Here is a 16,664-nt window from a genome sequence, read left to right as displayed (position 1 = left end):
ATTTAGAACTTTTAGTTTGCAACTAAGCACCACATGAAATACATTATTCAAATTATAGAATATATGACTATGCTTGTTATAAGGTAGAGAAGGCCTAAAAGCCCGCGGATAAAAGATCCATGGTGGACCGTTCACTACCAAAAAACTCAAAACAAGTGAAGTTTAGAATTTTTTAACAACAATATTTAAAAGTAGAGGGAAAAAGATGTATAACCAGCCATCACCTTGTTTCTTACGACGTCGCTATCGGGAGATAAACGGTAGTGTTTGAAAAACCATAATAAAAGTGTTTTCTTTCGTTCTTGTTGTTAGTTTTTTTTTGTAGTGAGCGCTGTTGTTTAGTTTACGAAGCCTTAATATATTTTTAAGTCTACGTTATTTAAATGTTTTATAAGATGTATTATTATTTTTAAATTAGATTGAACAATTTTTTTACAAAAGCCTAATAAGAGCTTACATGTGGGTGGGGTAAAAAAGGCCATCTGAGCCTTTACCTTGGCGAAGTTGTAAACAATAAAAACTATTAAATGAAAAAGTAAATAGCTTGTGAAATGCAATTGCAATTTTACAAGAAATGAGTTAATAATAAATAGTTATTCCAAGTTTCGAACTCTGCTGATGATTAATTCTGACAAAATACGAGATCAAGGTTATTTACAGTAAAACCTCTGCAAAAATATACCCATGAAATTAATATTTCGGATCGGTTGAATAATATAAATTTGTAAAATCTCTTTACAATTAAAAATAAAATATTGGGGCTGTTTCCCTCTGGCTGTCTCATTTTACTTTGATTATGGAGCAAAAAGGACCAGTTTACAAACTTTTGAGAAAGAACAAGAAAAACATATTTTTACGATGATGAATTAGCTGCGAGATTTACTGAACTATTTATTCAGTGTCAGATAGTTGTTTTATTTTAAATGTGTTATTTGGCTCGCCCGTAGGTAAGCGGTTAAGAGCGACGGGACCTGAATCAGGGGTCCAGGGTTCGAAACCACTTCGAGCAGCCTGTTGTCAGGCAGCAGTGACAACGATTTTCACTTGGAAATATAGATAGCAATATGTTTCCAAGTGAAAAATAGCCCTTGCCCGGCATTGCTGCACCAATAAAAAGTCAGCCCTATTAGATTAATTCTAATAACAAAAATCATCAAATACGGATAGATTAACCATTGGGTTACCATCTAAAAAATACGAAGTAAGGAGAAGTTTCAGCCCAACAGCTCATAGGATGTAAGGTTCTGATTGCTGTTAAAAATATAATAAAAAAAGTGTTATTTGTTGTGATGTAATTAGTTTGGTTTTCACAATATATAATAATTGCTCAAAGTCAAATTGGGCGTTTGTGCCCGACACTGCCCTACCTCTAGTATGTGATTTTGCTATTCTTAGCGGCGCCGGTCTCCAAACATTTCATCTTATTTTCACCGATCAAGAGATAAATTTTATGCCTATAACATCACCTTATTACGACATTTAGATCATATCGTCACGGCCAGTGATCATCGGACGCTATTGCCGGATACGGTTGCGCTCTTCAGTCGCTTTCGCCTGATGCTCCGTAATGACAGAATGATAATTCAATCAGGAGACGTGCGCCGCGAACCGGCACGGCACTGCGGCGAGCGCGAGCCAAGCGCGTTCCCGGCGCCCGGGTTCCCACGGTCAGCTCGGTCTGTTACCGGTTGGCAGCGGTAGCCGCGACAAACAACGCGTGTCTTGCGGCCGCATGTCGTAACGCCACGATTTCATTCTCTACGTCTCGTAACTCGTAACTCAGATACGTCGGCGGAAAACAGCGGAAATGCTTCAAGTTGTAAATGGAGTTTATCGGGTTTTTGGTTGTGAGAGCAATTGTAAGTTTTTTTGATAACCTAATTTATTTCGTAATATATTAATGAGTAATTATTGCATATATAACGCTTATGATGTTAATCATTAAATTATTGTCTTTCGAAGTGATGTAAGTCGTTGAATAAACCGTTTAAGGTAAATCTAACGCGAAAAAATGAATATAATTTTTATCAAAAGTTAGGCTTGATAAGAGTTATATAGGTTGTTGAATGAATTCTTAAAACCAAAGATAACGCAAAAAATAGCATTATATTCAAACGTCAGTTGGTAAAAATGCATTAAAAATATTTTTTATCTGAAATTTGAAATTGCAACTATTTTTCAATAAATTTGTGTATATGCATGTATACTTGTGTATATACAAATATGTATGTTATTCAATTCATTTAAGACAATTAATATATTAAAATTTTAAGGTAAAGGCAGAAAAGTCTTATTTGACTTTGAAAACCAATTACATCACACCTTATTAGGTATATAAGTAACAACTCTCTGACTATGTTCAGTAAAACTTTAAATTAATTCTTCGTTGTAGAAATGTGTAATTTTGCTGTTTTTCAAACAATTGTCAACTGATCCGTTTTACCCTATAGGTGGCCAGGGGGCAAGCAGGTTCAATGTCTTATTTTTAATTTTCATTAGTATTTTTACAGAGATAACACTATATAATTTTGACTGATCTCAGGTCAGAAATATTTATGAACAGAGTTGGAAAAACTATTTCCTTAACTTATCTATTGTAAAATTGCTTTTATTAAGGCTAGCACAAACTACTAGTACCTTGTTCTATACCAACCTCGGCCAAACTTGAGATCAGAAAACATGTCAAATTTTTTCTTGATGTTTTAGTTCTCAAAAATAATCTCAAGTGGAAATTGCTTTCCGCTCCTATAGCATTTAAAATAATAAAAAAGTCAAAAAATTCAATTAAGTTGGGTGCCTGCCAAAAACAAGCCGTACACTACATACATATCAACAAAAATTATTAAATTCCCTCGTAATATGAACAAATCGTAATTTAGAAAAATATCAATATTATTTATAAATTGAATTCGAATAAGTCTTTGTCTTCCCAAAGCATTGTTAAATTTTATTACAACTACAATCACTTACTAATCCACTGTTTTAGTGACTGTTTTAGTGTTTTCGGTACTCCCAATTATGTTCTTTATATTTATTATTATTAATATATTTTACATTGCTAATTATCTAATTTGCTCATACTCGTTAATAATGATATAACATGCGGTTGTTATGATTTTAAACATATAATTCAACATCATAATTAACAATTTTATGCATATGTATTAATAAATACATAAAGTATTAATGAAATTAAAAGAAATGGATAGTAGTGCCCTAGGGCAGGTCCATGAGCTGAGTTGAACTCCAACTCGTTTCAGCGAAGAATAGTGTGAGAGATTTCCCATTGCCATTTCACACCGCAGTGTCTAAAATGGTCTATTTACAATTGAAAATATTTTTTATCTAATTTTCAATTAGAACATAAAGTATTATAACACAAATATGAATTTCACAACAATCGCTAGACAGAATTATGCATATTAATCTACTGAATGAATATATGTTTTCCGTATATAGACTATTAGCAATATCTTGCCATTAATAATGATAATAGGCGCATAGAATAAACTGACACATCGGAAAGTGTTCGCTCTATCCATAATACAATTTAATGGCACATTACCGCGAAATCGCTACGCGGGCACTGTTAACGGTAACAGGTAATGTTAGTGTTATGATCATTGTTATTTATGATCTGCGAAAACGGTTTAGCGCTCATAACATAAACATCGACGATATTAAAACTAACATCACGGTAGCCGCGGTGCGAATCAATTTGTACGTTATATCCGTGCAAGGAAGGCGAATTACTTTTATTCAATTAACAAATACGTCATATTGATATTGGACACGACATTCTTTTAGCCGATACCAGTTTTGTCATGCTTTACTATACGAGCACTTTATGGCTATTATGTCAATATAAAACTAGTGGGGCGTATGGCATCGTGCTTTAAGGCAAATTGCTGGAACTTCCCGTACCGTAACGAAATGTTCGAGGAATATTAAATGTTTTCAAATAGACTATTATAAATAAATACTGTAACCTTATCTAATATTTATAAGAATTATATACGCAAACTGAATTGCAAAGTTGAAATTATTTTTTTAAAGTATATTAGAACTTTAGTCAGAATTAAAATTAAAATCTGAATTATTTTCGATATACAAAAAAAATTTTTTTTAACAAAAATTAAAAAAAAAATTTTAAACAAAATTTTTTTTCCAAATTCGATTATTTTGTTAAAACAAGCAGAAAGTTCTTTGAATCATTCAAATCGGATGCTTAGTTCTCTCAAAAACTGCCATTTTTGCACATTTAGCTCTGTATCTTCGAAATAGGCCTGCCTTTGCCAAAAACTAGTCATCTCTTCTCCCAATCATTACAAATTGAATGTTTTTTAGATCATTCAAATCGGATGCTCCGTTCTCTCAAATACTCGATTTCTATTTTCTGCACTCTTTGCTCTTTATCTCCGTAACTGCTGGACCTGCCTTTGCCAAAAACTAATCAGCACATCTCCCTATCAATAGGAATCGAATGTTTTTTGAACCATTCAAATCGGTTGATCCGTGCGCTCCAAAACGTGAACGAAAATTGTATCCATTTTTCTGAGGTACCTATGCCAAAATGTTCAAAAACTTTCAAAACATCGAGAAATGTAAAAATTTTCAATTTCGATTTTTGGACGATTACAATAACTTATCCTAGAGGAAGTTAAAAAATCATTATTTATATATAAAGTAGAGCGGAGCTTAAAGGTGCGCGGTATATCGAAACCAAGTAAAATTCAGCATTCTTTAACAACAATTCTTGAAAGTAGAGAGAAAAAGATGTAATAACCAGCCATCAACTTTATTCTTATGACATCGCAAATAAAACGGCAATATTTGAAAATCCATAACAAAAGTATTTTCTTTCGTTGTTAGTTTTTTGCTTGTGAGCACTATTATTTAGTTTACAAGGCCTTAATATAATTTTTAAGTAACTTTATTTAATTGTAAAAAAAAATTATAAAATATATTGTTAATTTTAAGTTAGATTCAACAGTTTTTTATATAACCTCTATAAAAGCTTACACGTGGGTGGGGTAAAAAGAACTAACTGAACTTTTACCTGGCAAAATTGTAAACAATAAAAAATAGTAAAGAAAAAGTTAAAAAAGTAATTTTATTAGAGACAAATTAAATAAATAGTTATTCCAACTTTGCTGATGAATATTTCTGACAAAATACCAGATCAATGTTATATACATTGTAATCTCTGTAAAAAATTTATCCATGACATTTATATTTTGCATTGGTTGAATAACGCAGCTACTAGTTCGTAAAAATCCTTAAGATTTAAAAATAAGACATTAGGTCTGTTTGCTCTCTGGCATCCCATTTTACACCACCTACACTCCTATAGGGTAGAAAAAACCAGTTAACAATTTTTTTAAAAACAGCAAAAGAAACACATATCTACGGTGAATTAGCTGGGACTTTCACTGAACATAATCAGGCAGTTGTTTGTTTAATATGTGTTGTGATATAATTGGTTTGGTTTTCACTATATGATTCTTCAAAGTCAAATTAGACCTTTTTCTCTCTATCCTGATTTATTGTTCATGAGAAAGAAAGGCTCTAATAATAGCTGTTCAAAATTAACATTGCTAATGCCTACATTAACCTGTACAGAGTATAGACATATGATTAATGTGGAAAGAACAACTATGGGAAGATACTTCATTGCAAGTACAAAAATCTTTCTTTTAATTATATTTTTAAATTTATTTGAAAACACGTTTAAATAATGTCAGCCATAGAGTTTTTTATTAGACGTTTCAATTTCTTGCAGTATCGTTTTAATTCTGAATTTTGTACATCTTTAGCCCATTTAAAAATACCCTGTTTTATGTATCAAGACTACCAGACTATTTTCTGTTTCACTTATGATAAGCATTGCAATAAACGTGAAAAGCATTGCGTTATCAAATGATACAGCATGTACTATAAATAATTCAATGACACTTATCTGAACCCATTTCCATATGATTACTTAGCACATACGGTTCATTAATGAGACGTACTGACAGCCCGCTGAGCTGCGCCCCCACATGTGCCTTATTACGATAACTTATTAGAATTAGGCTAGGTTTACATGGTTAAATTAATAATGATAGAATTATTATTATTAACAATACGAGTATTATTTACGTCAAATAAATATTATATACAGGAATTACAGGATGTACCAGACCTTGACGTCAAGCCGAAACGGAGTGATAGTATTGACCCTAACTATCTTGAAAATATTTAGAAAAAAACAATATTTTACGTTGTTTATAAATAATTTTAATTGAAGCATTTATATATTATTTTATTATTTTGATTAGAATCTAAAGCTTTGGTGAAATTATGACCATTTTTGGTGATTGTGGTTAACTTTCATTATTTTTGTTTATTTTAAACTTTGAAACCGTTTAGCAGAAACATCATAGCAGAAAAAACACAATTGCTTCAAATTAAAAAAAAATTAAAACTTTTCGTTTAACTATGAATTTCAAATTTTTAAAAATCAGTCGACTTTTAAAGTCTCTCTTTAAAAAAAAAATTACTAATGTTGGTACTTTATTAACGATAATTTTTGGGTAAAAAAATGAAAACCTAAAAATGACGGCGAACGTACTTCGCTTGGCAGCACAATGCTTTTAATATGTATATTAATATATTATTTTTATTTTAATGACATGTTTCACATATTTAATTTAATTTAACACACGTTTAATGTCCTGGGCATAGTAAATCGCGTAGAAATGTTACGTATTGTACCCTGTACCAGGAATCGATTCACAATCGAATTATTTGTCATCTTCAGTGGTCATTTTTTTTTAAATAATAGCATTAAAAAATTGACGGTCATGGGTCCATAGCCTATTTGAACATTATGAATCGTTTGTGAGTCATAAACCAACCTAGATACTGTTATAACGTGAGAAACTTAATTATCGCAATAAAACAGTGTTATTATTTTATAAGCTTTCAACTGGCGCCCGCATGGGGAAATCATAAATCTGTACATTGTCTAGACAGGTTCTACTGGTCCAACAGACAGTCTATTCTGACTATTGAAATAAGTAATAATTACAAGTATTTCAGATTAGGAATATTTAGTAAATGAGTTCAAAACAAATACAGATGGTAAGACATTTAAATTATTTGTAGTTTTAAGTATCAACTTAAATCAAGGTAAAAATAGTTTGTGTAAACTTGTATTTTCATACTCTTTGTACGTGTGAACTTTTGCAGATTATATCTAAAAAATATATAAAACGTAAAACACATATAGCGTAGAGCGGGGCACTACCACAATTATATTGTGGAAACCAAGCCAATGATACCACAACAAATAAAAGATATTAGACAAACAACTTAATGACTAAGTCCAGTAAAACTTCCAGCTTTATTGTAGAAATTATCTTCATTGCACAAATGTGTTTTTTGTTTGCTGTTTTTCAAAAAACAGGTCAAATTTTGAGAGGATTCTATGCATAATTCAACCAACTCAAAATTTAAATTTTATCGGTACATTTTTACAAAGATGACACTGTACATAACCTTGATCAGATATTTCATCAATAATAATCATCAATAGAGTTGAAATAATTATTTATTTAATTTATCTTTTGCAAAACTGTTTTTTTAACTTAATTAACTTTACAATTTTTTTATTATTTACACCTTTTCCAGGGTTCAGTTGGTCCACCCACATGTGAGCTTTTTATAGAGGTTATATAAAAAAGACTATTCTTAAAACTAAACTTAAAATTAACATTACATCTTATAAAACAATTAAATAAGGTATACTTAAAAATTATATTAATGTCTCGTAAACTAAAAAACAGTGCTCACAACCAAAAAAACTAACAACGAAAAACTTTTGGTATGGATTTTCAAACATTGCCGTTCATAAAAGATTATACATCTTTTTGCCTCTACTTTCAAATGTTGATGCTAAAAAATTCTTAACTTGTTTTTGAGATATCTGTGGTAAACCTTTTTACCCGCGGATCTATAAGCCCCGCTTACCTAAAGTATTTAAACTGTTATTGCGTACGAATTTTTGGTCCTAAATTATAAAAATCGATGCAAAAAGAGTACCTGGTTTAAATTTTAAATAGTGGTTTATTTTTTTATCAAGTGAATGTCATGTATTGTTTTCACCACCACTACTAAATTCACCCAGTACAGATATTCTTTGACCGAATATCAGTGGTATTTTAATTATTCATATTCAATTTAATTATATACTATTATTTTTAACCTTATAATATTTTATTTATGTTTCTAATTTTATTCAGTTATTTATACAAACACATAGGACAATTTATTGTCAAGTTTTATTTTCATTAGCTGCAATCTACCAACAAGTCCCGGGTTCGCTGGTTCAATTCCGCTACCGCCAAGCCTGACATCAGGCAACTTTGATGTCAAATTTCCACTTGAGGTTATAGATTTCAAATATAGCCTCAAGAGAAAATCGCCTCTCGTGGGTATAGATGCATATATAGTAAAAAAGACAGAAAATACTTCGAGTACAGATAATTAGTCATAACTGGACTGGACAACTACTGGGTTGCCGTCCTTTCAAGATTCATATAATAAGAAAACAATTACTGAATGTCCTAAGTGTGACATATTGTAATTAACATAACAAAATAAAAAATAATAAAAATTAGTTACGATCTATTTAAAATTACTACTCTATATCTGCACACCCATTTTATTTGAATCTTTTATCAATTTCCAATTATGGTTAATAAAAAAAATAATAGAAAACTATACCTTCAACATTGTGCTTTTCAATGTCAGTATAATAATATGTTTATCACATAACAATATATCGCCTATTGTTAACACAATCGTATTTTCAAGTAATAAAAAAATATTTTTATAGATATTTTCTTCTCCAGATTCTTTTTTTGTTGCCGAGTCGTACATTCGTCGCATAGTTGCACGATAGTAATCGCAATAGGCATACTTTATCGTTCATCGTCTATTGTTCTCGATGATAAACAGAGGATAAATTATTAATATTTTTTCTCGTCCATTAGCTGGATACGACATCGGTAGTTCTTACATAGACAATGCAACAATAGGCCGAGTTCCATCATGCACTTCCCGCTCACGTAACGACGCACGTTCAGGTGATAGCAGTCAAAGCGTGAAATTTACTTCAACGATTGATAACGGGTAAGCTTCATCATCTTGACACCTTTTATAATCGTCATTCATAAGAATTTATTAAAGTAAGAAACAACCGAAACTAATGGTGCATGCCAATACGCTTATTGACAATGACAATATAGAAACATTTATGGACCATCTTCATATCGATCATCTTCTCCCCCCGCCCCATTCCCAACACAACATCACGTGTATTTTTAGTACCTAGAATAAATAATAATAAAAATAAATCGTAAAATTTTTGAATTTTTTGAAAAAAAATTGGATTTTTTTCTTAAATTGAAGTAAAAAATAAATACACGTGATATCTTACTAGACCCTTACCTCCTCACGTGATATTTTGTATTTTTTTGTCAAACCCTCCCTCCCCCTGTAAAGCTAACGGTATTAATAAACGCCCTCTAAAAACAGCAAAAATCATGATGTAATTATCACAATTAAATTATTGTAATTTTTCAAATTACTTGAATATTAGGAGTATGATATAAGAAAAATCAAAGTAGTAACTTTGCAGCTCGAGTTATTTATTTTAGTTATGAACTTTTTGAATGTTTCTGCGGAGCTTTTTATTAAGTAAAAAAAATAAATCAATTAGAAAACCTCAATGAGTACATTTTATGAGTAAAATATAGAGTAATATAATTTTTGCAAATGCAAAACCCAAAGATAAAACAGGATTTTTTTATTGGCTTTGTGTGAAGAGTTTTCTTTGGACTTCAATGAGAGTCTAATAAGAATTTAGAACATGCTCATATATCGGCGCAGTTCTGGTTTCAGCAAGAAAATAAGGTAAACATAAAAAACTACAAAAAACTTATGTTCATCATTAGTTTTGTGTGCATATGTAATAGTTTATTACATATACACAATTATTACATATGTAATAATTAATTGCATAAAAAAGATTGTATATAATTCTATCGTATTTGTTTTATGACATCTAAGTTGTAAATCCTTTTGATTATGCATTATATCAAAACGACTAATTTTAATAGTTTTAATAATTTATGATTATTGTTACAATTATTTTAAATTATTACATTAAATTAAAATTCAATGCGTTGTACCATATAATATAAACAGACTATTAAATTACTCATTATTTTCCCGTAGGATAAATTACAGTAATCGACCAAAAATGAAAAATGAAAATTTTTGCATATCTTTACGTTTCAGTGCTTTCTGCTAACATTTTGGCAAACCTTAGAAAAAATCGATGTTTGTGTGTATATATGTAGGGGTACAATTTTTTATTCACGATTTTGAGCGCACGAATCAACCGATTTGAATGATTCAAAAAGCATTCGATTCTTATTGATAGGAAGACGTGTTGATTAGTTTTTGGCAAAAACAGGTACGGCTGTGTTGGAGATATGGAACAAAAAGAGCAGAAAATTGAAACTCGGTTTTTGCGATAACAGGGCATCCAATTACAATGATTCAAAAGTAATAGGTTTGTATTGACGGAGAGATGTGTTGATTGGGTTTTTGCAAAGGAGATATAGAGCAAAAAGTGCAAAAATAGCAGTTTCTGAGAGAAACGGAGCATCCTATATGAATGATTGAAAAAAAACATTCGTTTCGTAATGATGGAGAGATCCTCATCAGTTTTTTTTTTTTTTTTTGAAAAGGCAGTTTCAGCCGTTTTGGAGATACGGACCAACATGTGCAAAAATAGCAGTTATTGAGAGAACAGATTATCTGATAAGAACAGTTCAAATAACATTATGCTTGTGTTGACAGTGTGAAGATTTTGCAATGAAATTTAATAGTCATATTCAAACATAAGTACACATATTCATAAAACATTTACAGTGGACTTTAGATTAGATTGATTGTGCACAAAATAATCATTCTTCAATTCAAAGAAATTGCAACAAAGTTTTGTATCGCGTCATTTGTACCGGCAATGGATACATTTACCTATTTTGCATTAGCATATACTCAATCGGATTGATTTCCGAATATATTTATTTGCCGTGCGAGGCACGCTCGCGGAATATTCAGCGGACGCGTCGCGCGTTTTGTGGGAAGGATGTGGCCTTGTCAAGGCATCCGTATTGTTTTCAAGCCTCGTGCGTGACTCTCATACCACGTTAGGGCTCGCGATGCGATGCGGTAGTCGCTTGCCGATGATAACACGTATCTCCTATCATCCAGGCATTGTTAAAAAGGATGTGTGATTTTATCAATTGTAGTGATATATTAAACTATTCTACAATGTTATCATTATATGCATAAATGAATAATTTTAATTCTCAAAGATAAATTGTAGAATAATAATAATCATACTTCTGTACTATTCCATCTTTTATCCTATACTGAAAAACGATTAATCAATAGTTTGAGTAGTCAATTGGATTTGATCAATCTAATCTAATGATCTCGTGATTTTTCGTTCTACTATTCGCCGGTTTAGCTTTTCGTTCCTCACAGTACAATATCGCTTATATATTACAATTTGGCATATTAGGGATCGTTCAAGTATTACGTAAGCAGATTTATTGCAATTATTTACTCCCCCCCCCCATCATCCTTGTCCGCAAAAGTAAGCAAAGCTCTTACCCCCTACCCCCATGCTTACGTAAACATTCTGCAATTAATGTATTGTTTTTTTAAATATTCTAATTATCAGGTTATAATTATAATTTTAAAAATAAGAAAATAGGTTTAAGATGTAGAGATTTTACTGATATGGTATTCAACATAGAGTAACAAAATTATTATAATCTTACGAACATAACAAATTTATTTTAAATTTTTGGTACTAGCAAAGGCAATGTAAGGTTGTCATTCGGTAAAAAAAATAAAAATACTGCCTATGACGTAATCATCATCCAGACTCCCCTGCCCCCCATGTCAATCCAAAATAAACAAATCCATAACACCCCGTCCCCCTATAGTGCCTACGTAATACTTGAACGGCCCCTTGCATATAAAACTCATTGCATTATTATAGCATCTATTAAAACTTATATTTATCAATTTTGTGGTTTATGGTTTTATTATTTCTGCGTATACTTGTGTCGCCTATAGATGACATCCTGTATATCAAAAATTGCTTTAGTAATTATCACTTTGCATTAAATTATTAAAAATTCAAATTTTTTAATGTAGTTTTTAGAAATATTTTTTAATTTTTATAAACTTTCCGTAGAGTAACTTAAAGTAATCGCAAAAAAATCGAAGATCAAGATTTTTGTATATATTTACGTTTCAAGACCTCCTGAACATTTTGGCATACCTTAGAAAAAATGGTTAGTAGTCTGTATGTTTGTATACAATTTTTCGTCCCATGGATCAACCAATTTGAATGATTCTTAAAACATTTAATTCCTATTGAAGACGAGACCTACTAGTTTTTTGACAAAGGCAGGTCCAGCCGTTTTGAAGATACTGTCAAAAAGAGCAAAAAATGCAAGTCAATTGTTGACAGAAAAAAGCGTTCGATTTGAATGATTCACTTGTAGAACATTTCACGTGTATTGACTTGACGGATTGAAGAGTTAATTAAATTTTTGGAAAGGCAGGTCCAGCGTTTTTGAGGATCCAATAAAGAAAGTTTTAAAGAAATACCATTTAGCGGTAAAAATGATCATTAAACTTATCACATCCAATTATAAAATATTTCATATAGATTTTAATAATATGTATAAATTTTTATTTTTTTATGGGTTCCGTACCAAGATTTATAATGTTTAACAGAAATAGCACCAATATATTTTGTTATTAAAACAGCTATGCAGCTAACTTTGAAAAAAATTCAACGTTGTCAAAAAAATTTAAAATTTCAAAAAATTGCTGGATTATCAAAAATGATAAAATAATTCCAAATTTTCAAATAATCTCAAAATATGTTGTGTAAGAAATACTTGTGCAGCTTGCTGTCTCGTACAGCAGTTCACTTCCGCGGAAAACACTCTCGTAGGAAAAGAGCTATTTTTAATAAATTACCTGTTCCCATTTGCCAATGCTTTTATCAATTCCAAATCAGTATCTTAGACTTTAAAATTGTCAGACTAAAATTTGACTGGTTCTGTCACTGACATATTATCTTACACGTCAAATTGACCATTTTTTTTGGCTTAAATTGTATTGCTATTTTTGTATAGTAAAAAATAAAATATAACGATAATATGGCCTTTTCCTCATAATTGAGATGGAAATGTAGAATCAATTGAAACTTTTCACACATAGGTTCCCAAATAATGTCAGATTTATATAGTGATCTTATCACTGTCTTACGATAGTGATCTTTCTTTTTAAATTATATAACTATTATCGATAATTTGTATATAATATGAATGAGTGTATAAAGCTTGCTTATATTTTAAGCTAGATCCATGTATTATTATATCGTCAAAAATATTTGCATGTAAATTACGTAAATCAAAAGTTGTTCAGTTTTGTCATGTTTTTTTTTATAAATACCCAGAAAATTAAAATAATAATTAATTTGCGATAAATATGAAATATATCGCCGCTAAATTCTTCGCTTATGAATTCATAATTTTATTCATAGAAATTTATAAATAAACACCTAAATTAATATTCAGTTTTTTATTGTATTTATTAAGTAACAATATTCTCGTTTTTTTTGTTATGCCAAGAATAAATAAAACCTGTTTTCATTGGAAAGTTTTTCTAATGACTTCCAGATTGATTGCTGTTGATACAGTATAATTGTAATCATCCGCTCGCATTGTTTTTTACTGAACTATTAATAATCTATCGAAATAAAAACTCTAAATGGCTATTCTATGTAGATGATGCCAAGACGAAAAAAGCGTCGCATTTCATTCGATAGTGAAGATAGTACGTGTATCTGGGCCCCCTTTATTAAAATGTTATAATAAATGATCGTACGGTAAATTGTAGTGATTAACATGGGAACAGACCATTGGCTTCTAGTATTAAGAGTCCCTGTGGCCGAACTAGTCCTATTATTCAAACGATTAGTCTGGAAATATTATTATAAGGATTGGCGCCTAAAGCCAAATACGACTTTTAATACATACTACGATCATAAAAATCAGCCGAAAGCAAAACTAAATGGTCTTTTTAATGTCGTGCTGTGATGCAAGATAAATGCTTGGTGTCTATTTTCACTGGCAAGAGCATATTAACTTAATCATACCTCGCTTTAATTATTTCGTTGTGAGTAATGGGTTCAAACGCATTGGGCGCTGTTTGATTTATTCTGAATCATCTTTTACAAAGTTTAATTTTGCTACCGTCCAATTACCGAATTTATTTCACGTCGACGCGACGGTAGCGAGCACAGTCTATTACTTGGCCAGACAAGGCTTATCCCCTATAATTAGTAAAAATCGAATAATCAATTTAATTTTGTGTATACTCAGTAGCGAACAAGAGCCAAGACTGTGAGTTAATAAACTTTGTTATTACGCAGCTTGTTGTTCCTTTCATTATACAACAATGAAACGACTCTTGCAATTTACTGATTTTTTTATTTATTCTCATTTTAATTATTGTAATTTTAGTTTCATTGATATAACCAAAGAAAAATTATTTGGAATAATTTAAAAAACTTATTTAAAAAAAATAATTACATAAAATTATAATAATTAATATGTTACATCAAAAATATAATACAATTTTTATATTAAATATATATATATATATATATATATATACATATGGTAGGGCGGGGCACAAAGATCCAAAACATCCACTGTCTAAACCAAATTAACTACATCACAACACACTATCAATCTATGTGCAGTATAATTTTCAGTTAATTCCTAATTATAGAAATGTGTTTCATACTGTTTCTAAAATTTATCATCTAGTCTTTTTTTATCACATAGGCGGGGTGAAAAGAGACAGCCAGAAACCGATCCAATGTCTTATTTTTAATTTTAAAAGCATTTTGCAAAATAGTACTAACATTAATAAACCAATACGAAATACAAATTTTATGGGCACATCTTCTACACAGATTGTATATAACCTTGATTTGGAAGAAATATTTATCTGCATATTTGGAATTACTATTAATTTAATTTACTTCTTGCGAAATTACTTTAAAAAAAATTTTACTTATTTTGAGATTGTGGTGGTAGACCTTTTTACCCACGAATCTTTAAGAGTTATTAACAGGGTATAATCAGGGCCGGTCCTGGGGTCCTTAGCGCCCGCATGCAACTTTTTTTTCTAGCGCCCCCTCCCCCCCCCTATCAGTATTAACTGTTTTAATCATTATCATTTAAATTATATAAATATTTACATATTTTTCAAAAATTATTTTTAATTATTCTGGATTTAGTACACAAAAAATTGGATATAATCTAAAAGTGGATAAAATATATTGATTTTAAATTTATTTAGAAAATCGAGGCGATTTGCGCATTGATTATAATCAAATATTTTTAAAATTTCAATTATTTTTTACAATATTAATATTTGGGTTTTATAACATTTTACTTATTTATTATGCGATTTACCTATTCTATTGAGCAAATCATGCCATGTTGGATTTTTGAAATTTTAATTTAATTTAATTTTTCATCATTTGCAATATCCAAAATTGCGTCGTAAACTTCTCCTTATTGATATCGTAAGAGCCGAAATGTATTTATTCTTGCTTTACCGTCATATTCACAGTATCAGTTTGTTGTTTTAAAGTTAAATTTTTAACGTATTTCAAAAGTATTGTCCAAAAATCAGTAAAAAAATGCAAAGAAATTACACATTTCTTGAAATATATTGAAAAAAAAAACTTATTATATTTGATATGTATTCTTTTTGCATAGTTAATAATTATTAAATGGACACCGCTAGGTATAAAAAAAGCCTTAAGATTTTCGTTCCAAAGTAAATTTTGCTTCCATTTTTTATATTTGTTTCATAACCCTAACCACGCATGTTTTCAACATTCAAAATTCATCAGAAGCGAAACATTTGCAACAAAAGCAAAAGTTACAATTCAATTTCTCGGAATAAACATACCATTTTTTAAGCACTGACTCTCAATTTTTTATTTTCCTCATTATAAGTTGTTTATATTTTTTAACAAGTTCCGTTTCAACTAAATCAGCTCGCAATTTTTCGTCAATAATGCCCAACAATTAATTTAATCTTTCGTAGGTTTGAGCTTATGGGATTGAACACTAGACAATTTCTTCTTCGATTCCACAGTAACTTCAAACAAAGAAAAAATTTAATAAGTGAATTAAGCAATGGACAGAGCTGTTATTTACTAATTTGCAGAGTTATTAATCGGTTAATTGTTTCTACTGATATCACATTGCAAAATAAATGTGAATAAATGCTTTTTGTGTCTCCGTATCCCTAATTAAGTTAGATTGTTTATTATCATTTATTAAGTATTCTAGATTTTATATGAATAATTCTAGATTTTATATAAAAAATATAAATATTATATTATAAATTTAATTTCCGAAACTCGTTTTGGCGCCCCCTAAGGCGTGCGCCCGCATTTTTTGCATGCATCGCATGCAAGGTAGGAC

General features: G+C 30.2%; 1 protein-coding gene across 2 annotated transcripts in view; it reads left to right on the top strand.

The window, feature by feature from the left end:
- LOC113377013 (pickpocket protein 28) overlaps positions 1–16,664 on the top strand; it is a 226,726-nt gene that overhangs the window by 173,338 nt on the left and 36,724 nt on the right. Inside the window, exon 5 of one of the 2 annotated variants that reach the window (XM_026617173.1) lies at positions 9,039–9,177. The exons of the other annotated variant lie outside the window; for it this stretch is intronic. The gene's annotated coding sequence lies outside the window, so the exon portion shown is untranslated. The remainder of the gene's footprint in view (positions 1–9,038; positions 9,178–16,664) is intronic. 2 annotated transcript variants of the gene reach the window in all.

Source organism: Ctenocephalides felis, unplaced genomic scaffold (assembly GCF_003426905.1).
Source record: "Ctenocephalides felis isolate EL2017-DRISC unplaced genomic scaffold, ASM342690v1 CF-g0.4_SCAFFOLD_01886, whole genome shotgun sequence".
Classification (NCBI taxonomy): domain Eukaryota; kingdom Metazoa; phylum Arthropoda; class Insecta; order Siphonaptera; family Pulicidae; genus Ctenocephalides; species Ctenocephalides felis.
Note: the sequence above shows the minus strand (reverse complement) of the source record. Positions and strands in the feature narration are given on the sequence as shown.